We start from the raw sequence: 14,659 nt of genomic DNA on the forward strand, positions 1-14,659 counted from the left end.
TCATGAAGAACCATAGATTCGTCATGAGGAACCATAGATTCGTCATGAAGAACCATAGATTCATCATGAGGAACCATAGATTCATCATGAGGAACCATAGATTCATCATGAGGAACCATAGATTCATCATGAGGAACCATAGATTCGTCATGAAGAACCATAGATTCGTCATGAAGAACCATAGATTCGTCATGAGGAACCATAGATTCATCATGAGGAACCATAGATTCATCATGAGGAACCATAGATTCGTCATGAGGAACCATAGATTCATCATGAGGAACCATAGATTCATCATGAGGAACCATAGATTCATCATGAGGAACCATAGATTCATCATGAGGAACCATAGATTCATCATGAGGAACCATAGATTCGTCATGAGGAACCATAGATTCATCATGAGGAACCATAGATTCATCATGAGGAACCATAGATTCATCATGAGGAACCATAGATTCGTCATGAGGAACCATAGATTCGTCATGAAGAACCATAGATTCATCATGAGGATCCATAGATTCATCATGAGGAACCATAGATTCATCATGAAGAACCATAGATTCGTCATGAAGAACCATAGATTCGTCATGAGGAACCATAGATTCGTCATGAAGAACCATAGATTCGTCATGAAGAACCATAGATTCGTCATGAAGAACCATAGATTCGTCATGAAGAACCATAGATTCGTCATGAAGAACCATAGATTCGTCATGAAGAACCATAGATTCGTCATGAAGAACCATAGATTCGTCATGAAGAACCATAGATTCGTCATGAAGAACCATACTGATTCATCATGAACCACACAAATTCATCACGAAGAACCACACAAGTTTTGCTCCTATGAATAACTTTACAATTTCCGGTGTTTTTTCTGAGAATTATACACAATTACACATTTCTCGAGCACAGTCATGAAACAACTTCCAATGACAATCACGAAACAATTTCAACCATCATGATTCATTCTTTGTTTAAACTTAAGAATGCGAACACAAAAAAAAAATAAGTGAGAGTTGAAAAACTTGAATTACACGTGAGTCATCTCGTCCTCATGTGAGTAGCCTCATATGTTGTTGTTTAATAAGATTCGCTACTTGGAACAAAAAGGCTCACATTCCGTCCTCGCGACTAAATCCTGAATCGACCCATTAAAAATGTAATGTATTTAGAAATAAAACACCGAAATATTTACATTTTCTATGTATCGGCTTTGATAGGGTTAGTTGTGTTGTGTTCGTACGTTCCTGGTTATTCAAAAGTTATATATATTTTTACATAGTAGCAAATCGAAAGAATGGAGAGGAGACATCATCGCATTTTTCATTACTGATTGGAAAAAAAAAATATTTTTTCTAAAAAAAAAAAAATTTCTAACTCATTTCTTTCATATGTAGCATCGTAACTCGTGGCAATTTGTGAATGACGACCTTCTGTCTCGGATGCAATGGGGAAAGTTGCCACACACTGCTCATGGCAACCTCTGTCTGGGACGTCTGGGTGCAAAGCGAGTTGCATCATAGAGCCTAAGACGCAGCAAGCCAGTCTTGGGAATATCACTATTGATTCTTCAGTACGTCAGTTCAGGAAGAAACCTGCAACGTCGTCTCATCCCCACACCTGCTACATCCCCACACTTGTGTCACAGCCCAAACTTCTGTCTCAACCTATACCTGTCACAACCAACACCTATGTAATAACCCATGTCTCCCACACATTTCACAACCAACACGTGCCATAGCCCACATCTGTGCCACAACCCACACCTGCGTCACAGCTCATGCCTGCCGCAACCCACATCTACCTCAACCCAGACCTGTGTCACACGCCACACCTGTCACATGCAACACCTCTTGTCACAGCTACAACATGCTAAAGGCTATTAAACCCAGGTCCTGCCAAAGACTACCTGGCTGAGTACTAGCTCAATGCCTCCAGACTCCTTAGTGGACTCGAGGTGGGTCCCAGGTATAATAGCCTTTAGCATGTCATGGCCTAATGGGTATTGTTCACGTTTGGTGTTAACCAGGACGCTTGTTCAATGCCCGTCCTGCTCCAATGGTTCTCTCACATCATTGTGATTTCCTTGAGTATATTTTGCAGGTAACTGCACACATTTGAGTGCAAGGAATATGGCAAATAGTTCAGACTGAAGGGTAGCGACTTGGGTATTTATATGGACTCTGCACACAAATATGAGCCATTATTCACTGTCAGGACAACTGTACTTCCAGCTAGCTCCAGATGGGTGGTTTTGGAAACCATCAGTGGATATGGTTTGAGTGAGTGCTCTATGACAGTATCAATGTGGCTTAAGTGTTAAGCTTTACCTCCTGAAGAAGCTGAGCTGGTCTTCAATTTGCTTCTTGGGTGGAGAGGGGTGGAGAGTGATGTTATTGTCTCTTTTGGTACAAATTGTTATCTGATACATTCTGATTTTTAGTTGCAGTTTTAGTAATCCATTTTTAACAAGGTTCACATTCAATAAAGATGATCTGGAGGGCTTTTATGGAAGGGTTAGGATAAACTAGCCTAAGCCTTTTGATACTAGATAATTATTTCAGTAAAAATAAATTATGCTTATAATAAGTTCCTTCCTCAAATTAAGTATCTTTGTGGTATGGACGCACCTAATTATAGGCCACATCACTTCATTTTGAGTTTACTCAAGCTCTTCAAGCATTCTTTCCAGGCACTAAAGCAAACAGAGGTGCAGCATAATCACCTAATGATTTAATATATGCAAGGGTGTCGTATAAAAATAAATTAAGTTTTCACCATAACCTTGCCACAGCCTTGAGAACTCTTAAGAGGACGAACACATGACACTGGTGCCAGTGAAAATACACAAAACGTGGGCTATGATTCCTTGATTTCTGAGACAATGGTGATCACCAGATTTATTGTCAATAGACGAAAATAGGATATTCATATAAACGTTAATGTAAAACAATATCCACTAGTCTGATTAAGACCTTCAGTGCCATCTGTAATAATTTTGCACTGTGTATAGGATAAGTATGTGATTGCACAATAAAACTACAGTACCTCTTAGAGAATGAAAGTGTGTTGCACAATAAATTACTGTAGCTGCTGCTGTGTTTAACAATAAAATACCAACAGTTGGCATACTTGTGTTATTATTGATGATAATAATAATAATAATAATAAATGTACTAATGTTGCAAGAAATGGCACATCAATATTCTTAATGATATGATACTTGAAATTCTTTAACCAACCACACATGTAAGAAAACTACTGTTGTATTGCTTAAATTCTGAACACATTCAGTGTCACTCTATATGCTCAATAACTGCAATAATTACACTGCATTTAGTGTTAAAATTATGTATTGCCTAAATAACTTGGATCCAATATGTAATATTACCCTCTTATACACGAATGTTGCAATGCAAGAAGTGGATTCTTTTACCAGCCAGTTCAGATAATCAAAAATTATGTGAATATGTATATAGAAATTTGAATTTCAAACAACATTCTCAGGGATCTGATTAAAACTTGATTTGCCCTCTGTAATTCTTTTGCAAAATGCTTATAGTATTAGTAAGTGATCCACCTCTGCAATTGGTCACAACTGATCAATCTGAGTGAATTTTGCCATTCTGGCACTTGGTCAAAAGTAGGGTTATTTAACTCTTGGTACCTCAATTTGTATGGATGTGAATTATATGATTTATGAAATGCTAACATTAGCAAGCTATTGTATATTTGTTTGCTAATATTTTTTTTTTTCATTGGCATACAATATTCAAAATAATGCATTTATATTTTAGAAATGTTTTACTAAGTTTATACATACTGTATAGGATTATAAATTGTCCAAATGAGTTTATGTAACCCAAAAATTCTAAGGCCTATAGACCTATTGTGAAGGCATGAGTACCAACTGTGTGTTTTCCTTGTGTGTGAGTGCAGTCTAACCTCTTGTTACTCAAGCATTTTCACTGGACTTTCTTACAATATATCAATACTGTACTTAGGAGTTGAAACCACGTTTTTTTATTAACACACAGTATACTATACACTATATTACTAACAAATATTATAGATAAATGCACAGGTATTCATTATTACTCAAATTATGAATGATTATTTATTAAAATGTATCTTAAGAGTTGGTCCCAAGATCATTCTTTTTTGTAATGTACATCAATGACATAACCGAGAAAATTACAAACCATATCATCGAATTTGTGGACAACATAAAAATCTATGGTAAAGTGAGAAGCAGAAGAAAAGATATAGAACCGACCTACAAAATAACCTACATGAACTCCACAAATGGTCATAAGGCTGGCAAACACTTTTCAATACTGAAACATGCAAGACCTTGCATACAGAGCATAACAGTACACACAATAATTGTATCGACAACACAACCGCACAGTAGACTGATAAACAAAAAGACGTACGAGTTATGATCCACCATTCATAGGAAGTTGGTCAGCAAGTAGGAGCTGCAATAACAAAACGTCAACCAATCATTGGATAAAAATCAAATGATAACCTTTGACTTCAAAGAAAATAAAGTGTATAGATCACCTGTACAAATCTCTCTTGTGTCCTCGTCTGGACAACTGCATTAAAGCATAGAGTCCTCTCCTTAAGAAGGCTATATCTGCTCTGCAAAATGTTCAATGCTGAGCAACATCCCAAACTAAGTCAACTCTCATACCAGGAATAGTCAAGGGCCTCATGATTAACACCCTGGGTTTGTCAAGGTTAACAAACACATTAGAAGATACTAAGCCAGAAAACTTTTTTAAAAGGTCCAATGTAACTCACATAAAGGGCAACAGCTTCTTGCTCAACAAGTTACAATGTAGGACAGAAATAATAGATGTTCTTTTCACCATAGATAAGCCCACTGAATTTCCAATTCACCAAGGATATAACTGTTAAGACAGTGCAGTGTACTATAGTTTAAAATTCAGATGGAAAAAGTCCTCAGGAATAAAGGAAGGTAGCTGACAAGCTGCTGACTTTCTGTGCATCAAAGCCACTAGTGGCCCCTGAGTAATTTCAGGTAAATTCTTAAATTTTATTAACTAGAACTGCAAAAAAAAAAAATCCCTAGCATTCTTAAAAGTAAACTCCTTAAACCTCACTCCAAACTTTACCACCAATATATATATTTTTCTATAAATATTTTTTGACATTTTAAAGCATTCTTTGTTTCCTGGATTCCTGTCCTTCCTTAAAAATAAGAAGGAAAACAAGCAAAGCAAACCAATACAAACCACTACTGGGTTCAAAGAGACTGAAGCCTCAAAACTGACAAAGGAAACTTCTCCAATGCAAATAATCAAATCTCTCGAAATAAGCACGAGCTCATTAGCACTACCCCAGCCCCACTATCTGGGGCAGGAAAGAGCCTCCAGTGTTCACTGGGCTATGAACCCAGTTCTATCGCTGATGCAGACAGTGTATCACATCCGTTGTAAGGCTCCTGGGTCACCAGCATGCTGTAGCTGGTCCCCCTCCTCAGCGAAGTGCTGACCTTCCTTGGGTTTCGTCCTGCAGGGACCATTTTCTTGTTTTTTCATCAGCTCTGCCTCTTTCAGAAGATCAGCCCAGTGATGTACCTCGCTGGTTCGAATGTCTAGGCTCTTTGCATCTGTTTTTTTTAAGCATATTTATCACCATTTCTACGTGTGAGCGAGTGGCTGAATTCATGGTGTCCCATGTGCATTTGTCTTCTCAGTGGCAGTATGAGGTTTCTAGGCACTCTTTCCACCACTTCCTTTCCTTTCATCTCCATTCATGTGGTTCGTTTGTTCATTTCTTGGTTATGCCTTGACTACCATATCATTGCCTCTTATTGTGCAGCATTGGCTGCACAATAAGAGGCAATGTTTTGCTGCTGTTTGCGCACAGCATCTATACTTCCTCAGTGTCATTTTGGAGCTGTCTTGCATGTTGTTTCACCTCTGGCCTACTCATGTTCTGACTGAACCAACTTGGTCTTTGGGCAACGTTCTCACTTCTCTTTTTTTCTCATCGGTTTATAGTGTCTCCAATGGTCCAGAACTCCTTTTCCAAGGTTCTTATTCTGCCGGCACTCTCCACCGGTTATAGGATTGGGGAGCTTCATGCTCTTCTCCGGAGGCATAATTTTTGTTCCTTAGGCCATGGTGGGTATTGTGTCTATCTTTAGGGTCTTCTTTTCTGGCGAAGAATGAGTTGGTGGCTTCCAGAGGGGTCCCTTGGTTGTTGATAAGTGGATGGTTAAGTTGGGGTACATTATGTGCTGTGTCTGGTAGTGCTCTGTGCCGCTATCATGCCACTGATTCTGCCTCGTAGGATGCTTTATGGGCTAATTCAGTTTCCTTGGTTCTTGGTTCCCTGTTCCAAGGTTTGTGTGTCTTAAGTCATCTGCAGTGTCATCAAGTCTAGCCACCCCTCCAGTCAACCCTCGTGCCCATTATGTTCGGAAGTATGCCGCTCTCGCGGAGGCTTCTGCCAACCTGTCCTGGGCCAATATTCGGGGGTAGAGGTTTTCTGACCGAGCCCTGATGGTTTCCTGATTCTCTCCCTCTCTTCCAGTTGGAGGGCTTTGCTTGCACATCTGCCCCAGAACTGGTGTCATAACCCAATAGGCACTAGAGACTCTTGCCCCCTAACTAGGAGAGAATTAGTGCTAACGAGCTCGCACATATTTGAGATTCTATTGCTTGTTTACATTGTTGGGGGAAGTTCCATTTGGCAGTTTTATGATTTTGGTTTCTTTGAACCAAACAGTGGTCTATAATACTGGTTTACTGATTTTTTGCACATTTTTCTGGTGGGGGTGGTCGATTGTCACCTGCTTCCAGCACTTCTGTGAGGTTGGGGGAACAGGTTCTGGCACTGATCCCTGGTAGGCCAAACAGAACTCCATGGTTGATGTGACCTAGTAGTTGAGAGCCATCTCAGCAGGAAGCTGAGATGGCTTCAGGAAGCCACCAGTTCTTACCCAGAGGCATTTCATTACATTCAACACTGAATTTTTGAATGGCTCAATGCTGCTCTGATCGGCACTCGACATTTCACTAACACACTCTCTCTTATGTTATTACCTTTGTTTAAACCCTGCAATCCAACCCTCACTCTCCTTTAAATCATTTTCCCAAAACTGATTGCAAACCTGCCTGCTAGCTTTCTCATCTCTTCATGACTTCCCATACCCACTGTGTAATGTTATGTGAACAATTTATAAACATTCTCATCCAATTGTGTTTAACGTGGAGGAGTCAATGTTTTCTTGCTAGAATTTCTACTAGTTCTTGCTGCCTCACTCTCACCAGCAGAAATATACTGTACTTCATGTACTGTGTTTCTCTCTTATTTTGTAATATTAGATACAGAACCTGTGTCTATTACAAATTCTCTCCCCCAGACTAATTTTTTTTTAATCTCAACCCACTATGATAATGTTAAGAGATTTTTATTCATAAAATTGGTTAATTTTATTATGAGGGTAAGCATGGGTTTATTTAGCTCAAAACCTACTATCCCCACTCAACTTAGGCCTACCATAAAAAAAGGAAAGCAATCATAACAATCTTTGTCAAGTCCTCTGTCTATGATATCACAGCTGACGAAATTCAAAGAAAGCCAACAAATTAAATATTGTATTACTACTGTAAAAACAGGTAAATTATATAAAAAACAAAAATTGTAAATATTAAGCTACAGCTGCCTCCAAAACCCTGAAATCCATACAATATAATTTAAAAAAATTTTTAGAGAGAACTTTCACCAAGCTATCTGTAGTAGGTTAGCCCAAACACCATAACAAAAAATTACTAATATCTTGAGAACTTTGTAACATTACCAGTAATCCGACACACTATAATATACATAATATATATAAAAAAATATTTTTTTTTTAACTTAATTCTGTATATACAACTACATTTAAGTAATAACAAGAACGCACAAATAATTCTACTACCCAAAATCATCTACGTCCTCTAATTACTCGACACAAATCTGCTATTAGAACAATAACAAACTCTGGCCCCAGACAGCCCTCGGTACCCTTACTTAAATCTTTGAATATGTTAGATATTAAGTCACTGCACATTCTCAAGTGTACTCTATATATTTAAAACTCTGAACTGTAATGTCAATCCTGACAATGCTTCCTAGAACATTGTAACAGAACCCATGGGCACCACACTAGAAACAAATATCTATTTGATATTCCAAGAGTGTGACTTAACCAAACTAAAATTGCTCTGCAAATCAAGGGACCCAGAATGTGGAATGACCTTCTTAATCATGTCAAAGACTGTCCCTCTCTCAACCAGTTTAAGAGAAAAACTAAGTACTGTACTACCTAATGAACTCCATGTAACCTACCTTACCTCCTAAATTTCAACGTATGGCTGGCTATTTTCAAACAATATTAATTATTGACCAACTTGTTTAACTGCTGATATCTGCTAGTACAGTATAAAGCTTAAGAAAATTGTACTCTGTTTACTGTATTTAGCTAAACTACTTCTGTTCTGTTTCAATTTCTGCCATTCCCTCCATCATGTAATTATTATCATTGTTTTTTCTTTATTTTTCCCTTTTTCAATTCAATTTATGCTTCTGATCTCAATTAGTTTAAGTTTTAGTCTAAGTGTTTTCCCACATTTGCCCGAAACGCTGTATGTATTAGTGGTTTTAGGCATAGTATATACTATCTAGAAATTCAACATTCTGTTTGCAAGTCATTTTGAATGTATGTACTTTTACCTGTATAAACATTATTAATATTATTATTATTTAAATAATGAATGAAAAACATTAATCTTATCAAACATATAAACTTACATAAAATTTATACATATCTTCCCCATTCATACGCTAAAATTACATGAAAAAATGAAGCATTAAAATACAAATTAAAGGAATAAATAATTATTAATAAATTTCCTCTTATTATTATCAATTATTAGCATTTAATCCTTAATATAACTAATTTTCTACAGTGGCTAACAATTTTGTATATACTACATTTATCACGACTTGACACAGCCGTCACGGCCCAAGTGCCGGGCTCGCTGGACCTGCCATCTGGTGTAATGTCTATTGATTTATGACCAATTGCTGACAAAAAACCATTATGCAACTCACTGTAAATAATTATTCCCAAATATCACCTAAACTCAAAAACATATTTGGCTTTAAATGTAATGTATCAAGCACTTTTTTGACCCAATTCAAAATAGATACTGCTCGATGTTATTAATGAAAAAGACGTGTAAATGCAATGTTGCAATAGAGATTGTGCAGAATCTATGCATGACGGAGGAAATCGTACACCGATATCCCCCAGTGGCCAAACCTACATTAAGCTCCTTCACGCTATTAAAGTAATTATCTTAAATATAATTAAAAATAGGTCTTAGGACAAGAATGACCCAGCCAGGAATGTTACAGAGGGCTGGGTCAGGTCAAGGGGCCACCCCCATAATAACCCGTCATACACCACCTCTCCACATTGACTGGCGCCAAAACTGCCACAATGTGGGTCCTCAAAGTGCACAATTGTCTCATACCTTAGATGAAGGGGCCCCCAAGAGCGTGTTATTGGTGATAACTACCGCACTAACACTTTACTAATCTCACGTAAACAAACAGCTGTCGAAACTGAGGCCAAAGCCTCTCAACAGATGGCGCCACGTGACCTGCAGACGACGTGACACCTGAAGTGCGCCAAGCGAACCTTCTCGCCCCATGGGCATCTTATTTATTTATTTATATACAGGAAGGTACATTGGGATTGTGAGGATACATAGCATAGTAATTACAATCTTGTAAAGCCACTAGTACTTTACTATTACAAGATTGTAATAGTAATTACAATCTTGTAAAGCCACTAGTACGCGCATACCTTATGACATACCTTGCCTCATACCTTCTCCTGTATATCATTCATTCATTCAGTCACCACAAACTATCCCACAGTTGGCTTACTGTAGGGGCAGCCGCATGAACCACTTTACTGTAAAGCTGCTGCCCATTTGGCTGGGTGTGGAGCAACAGGACTAGTAGCTGTGTCACCATTGATGTAGAGTGCCTTGTAGAGTGACTCTTGTGAGCCTCTTGTTGAATCATTTGTGATATAAAAGATTACTGATATGTATATGTATTTGTGAACACTATATATTCCACCACAGCCCACGGGATGAGAGTGGGGTGCATAATAAAGAAAGAAATTTAATTGAAACATCTATATATTTCTAAATTCAATCAATAATATTTAAATTTTATTCGCAAAATTATTTAATGTTGAATGACAATTTATTGATATTGACAATATTAAAGCGAAGTACGTAAACATGTTTACAGACACAAGGATACATTATACACCTTTATCACTGTTTCCAATAAATGTTTGCGTAATTTATCAGAGATTATATCTATTATTCAAAATCGTAGCCAAGAATGACAAGTTTGCCTGTAGCAGACAGTTCGCTCTCACACAATATCAGGGTAATCCATTACCTTGTTTGCTGTAATATTAATAAATCGATAATAATTCATTGTGTTGGGAGACAGGCAGCCAGAGGGTATATATACATGTTAGGCTTACATCGTCATCATAGTCAACATGGTCTCTACAACAACACACCGTCTACCACAACATAGTCAACATGGCCTCCACAACAACAACACACCGTCTACCACAACATAGTCAACATGGCCTCCACAACAACACACAGTCTACCACAACATAGTCAACATGGCCTCCACAACAACAACACACCGTCTACCACAACATAGTCAACATGGCCTCCACAACAACACACAGTCTACCACAACATAGTCAACAAGACCTTACAGAAAGGCACACGTGGACTATATAACATCATAACAAGGAAGTTAACACAAAGAAGTTTACACTTCAGGTGTAATTCCGTTGTACTCAATTACACACACACCATTATCTTCAATCATAAACGGGTAATATCAAGAGATACCATTCTCGAGCAAGAGCAGAAGGCTAGGCTGTGAGAAGTGAGCAGCACAGCCCTGCAAGATTCGCCCAATACTGCTATAGCTTGACTAGCCGTCTGCCCCTCACCCAGGGCCCTCCCCACCCGCACACACCTGTAATATGCGGGTGTAGATCGAAGACTTTTGGTGTGGTGTCTTGACTATCATTCACCACATTAGTTCCTATACTCATATAAGATCAGAGTCTCTGCACTATGATTACTGGCAGAAAATCGCGAGAAACTGGAATATTAGCCTCCCAAATTGAGGCATAAGTAGGGGATTTTTAAGCAAATGCTAAACTCTCTAGATCACAAAACAGAACGAAGTATACCGAAATAAGTCCCCCCCCCCCTAGTGTTACGGCTGTACACCAGCTGATCCTCACAGATGAATTAGTGGCTTGGTGCACCTGTGGTCGGTGTGGTGTGCACGTGTCGTCTGGGAGAACTCCCAACAGTCAACCGCGTTTCAATGTGACTGTGCAAAGCATTCTGCTCCGTTGATAAACACAAATACTAAGACGGCAGAGATTGTTGATAAAAAATTGTTTTGCTGAATGTAAAGCATGAAGTTGTAAGTGACAAATACTGTGTTTATTATCCAAGTTGGTTCACCAGTTGTGCGGATGAGCCGGGTGGTAAGGCGGCGAGTAGTGACAACTTTCTCACCACTATTAAAGTGTGGCCGAGGGGCAATAGATGCTTCTGAAACTCTATGGGACGCATTAAAACCATTTTAAGACACCAAGAAGAAACTCTGAATAATAGAGCATACTTGAGAGCGCTCGCTCTAACTGCGCAGGTGTGTCAGGCTCAGTACGCGCTACGCCGATGGTTTGACATTGAGACTGCCAGCCACGGCAGTGCGCGCTGGCCGAATTTTGTAACCAGCTCGTCAAGATTGTAACTTGCATAAATGAATTGTTGGGTTCAGTCCCTGAGCCCATTGTGTGCCTCTGTAACACTTTCCACTATCGCCCACAAGATGGGTATGGGGTGCATAATAAATGAACTAACGCAGGTGGGGAACAGTGACGGACCACTGGCCTATCAGCCACCATCTCCCAACAGCTCACTTGCTGTGGCGCCGATGGTTCTAAACCTCAGCTTCTGCTGTGTTTGGTGAATTTGTTCAGGTAGATTTCCAAATACATAACAGCATTATTCTTTCTCAGTCGGCGTCAGCATGTAAGTAATTATCAAAGACAGGCGCCAGGCGTCAGCAGGTAGGCTGTCCCATTGCTTCAGTACTCTACAGTAAAGATCAATTTCCTGTTATCCTGCAGCGCTGCTCGATTAGTGCTGTTGCTTCTCGCACGTCACTGTAGACATGTTGCAAATGTGCAACAGTGGAAATTATGAGAGAAATGAATCACATAATGATCGCCATTGCTATAAAAAGAATATATGAAACTATATAATTGGGCCATACGCCGCAGCTCTTATTATATCAAGCTAAATTCATTTATTTACGTATCTAACCTACGCTTGAAACAATCCAGCGAGCCCACGTCCGTTTTGTTACCCGGTATTTTGTTTCATTAATCAAGTACCGCGTTGCTAAACCAGCATGTACTCAGTGTGTGGTTTTTGCCTGCAAGAGGCACCGCCTCTGACACCAGCCACGTCGCTACCAACATGTGACGCATGGTTCTTGTTGAATATTCTAACTCACGCACACACCACACACGCACGCACACACACGGGCTCACACGCATTTACTTGACGGATTAAGTTGTCAGTGGCCTTACTGTGGAAAGATTCAAGGCTTGTGAAAGATGTGTGTGTGTGTGGGGGGGTGATCCTTGCTAGTTATCTTAATACTAAAAATGTTTGTCATCATAATTTGCAATCCCTTATATATGGTAATTACATAAATTTATACTGGACTATCTGCTCTGACTACATGAGGCCACGGTCATTAAATCACAGTACACTGAATACATGAACATAATCTCGAGTTAATCCGGCGGTAATACCGGTATTAATAACCTGGGATTTCAATATACAAAGGATGTACCAACCATACATGTCATGGCTCCAGCCGTGTGTCTGGCGTGACCCACTCCTGGTGGACCAGTGTCTCCCGCCACCAGGAGCAGCCTGCCCAATACAGCTGGTGCCCACTCTAAACTACTGTTATGCCCAACAGTCCTCTTGTCCACCACTGTTTCTTGTCTGCTTCCCATCCTCCTATAGCCTTCCCGGTTTGGTGCCTTCTTTTGATAATTACTTACTCCCATCCTCCTACTATTCCCCCTTTCTTCCTTTCCTCCTCTCTCCTCTCTTTTGTTTTCTTCCGAATTTCTACACACATCCAGAGGCACTGCAATAATGGTAAATAAGTCTTCAGATGATTGCCAATAACCGCTTGAATGTGACGCTGTCTGTCACGTGAAGTTGTTTACATGGCTATTGTGGTGGTGAGAGTCCTTGATGAGCCGTGTAATGTACGCGGTGAACTATTATCTACAACCATAGATGGCGCCAGCGCGGTGACTGAAATTGAAATTGAAATAAGTTTATTGAGGTAAAATACACACAAAGGGATGAGGTAGCTCAAGCTATTCTCACCCCGTTCAGTACATCGTGTTAATACATACATAGACACACATCACAGACAATAAACGTATTACCGAACATTCTGAGAGATAAACATATACATTTCCTAGCGCGGTGATTGTCTACAGCCTGTACTCTTCCCAATGCTTATTACCAATCACATTCATTGAAAAGTTCATTATAATGAAAACTGCTTCACTTGATTAGGAACTATGAATAGGTTATTTATGTACAACCTTATGACAAAAATTGTGTAATTGATATCTAGTGAGTATCTAGTAGGAGTATCTAGTGAGTATCTAGTAGGAGTATCTAGTGAGTATCTAAAGGAGTACCTAGTGGCACGAGTGCAGTGTGGTCTGTCCTGCACAGGACTCACTGCACAGATAATAATGCACCCGTTACTCGGCCAGTTGGTTAAACTCCTTTGAGTCTGTCAAGTAACTGGTAGGGTGACCACGCGAAATGACTGTTGATATTGGGTTAAAGCCAACCCTTTTACCCTGTCGTAGCTCAGTCGATTAAGGCAGTGTCTGGGATGCTCCCGGACGCAGGTTCGAATCCTCGTCACGGCCCTTGTGGATTTGTTTATACCCTGTCCCTCCCTCCTTACACAGCTCGGGGCTGGAGCACACTTTAAAAGTAGAGATGTGCATGACAGCCGGCATAAAATGGTCTCCTTGTAAAGATGACTGAATGCTGTTACCAAAATATGAACATATTACACGAATGAATAAATATATATAGTTGGAAATATACAGTTTACTTCGATACTGTTAATGTTGTCCATTGCCAGGAAGCTTGACATTTCACGAAGGCAAAACCAGTCTCCATAGTGAGTGTAGTTTCCGACGTTTCATTTGTGCACTTGAGTAGTTGGGACCAAGAGATACACAGCAATAATGTGCCTGTCAGACAGGACAGTCCCCGTCTGACCCTTTAGCGCCGTCCTTACCCCTGTCTACTCCGGGTCATTTCCATATCTACAGAAAATATTCCCTCACATAGAGCGACATAGACTAGTGCACATTGTACGTACGCCGGGGTGACGAGGAGTACATGTGACTGGTGGGGTTATCAAAGCGCGG

At 39.6% G+C, this 14,659-nt stretch overlaps 1 protein-coding gene across 1 annotated transcript in view; it reads right to left on the minus strand.

The window, feature by feature from the left end:
• Positions 1-9,709, minus strand: part of LOC123762353 (uncharacterized) — a 263,102-nt gene extending 253,393 nt beyond the window's left edge. The window contains exon 1 of the mRNA XM_045748867.2: positions 9,567-9,709. The gene's annotated coding sequence lies outside the window, so the exon portion shown is untranslated. The remainder of the gene's footprint in view (positions 1-9,566) is intronic.
• Between the last annotated feature and the right edge of the window lie 4,950 nt (positions 9,710-14,659).

The sequence above is a fragment of the Procambarus clarkii genome, chromosome 2 (genome assembly GCF_040958095.1).
Source record: "Procambarus clarkii isolate CNS0578487 chromosome 2, FALCON_Pclarkii_2.0, whole genome shotgun sequence".
Classification (NCBI taxonomy): Eukaryota; Metazoa; Arthropoda; class Malacostraca; order Decapoda; family Cambaridae; genus Procambarus; species Procambarus clarkii.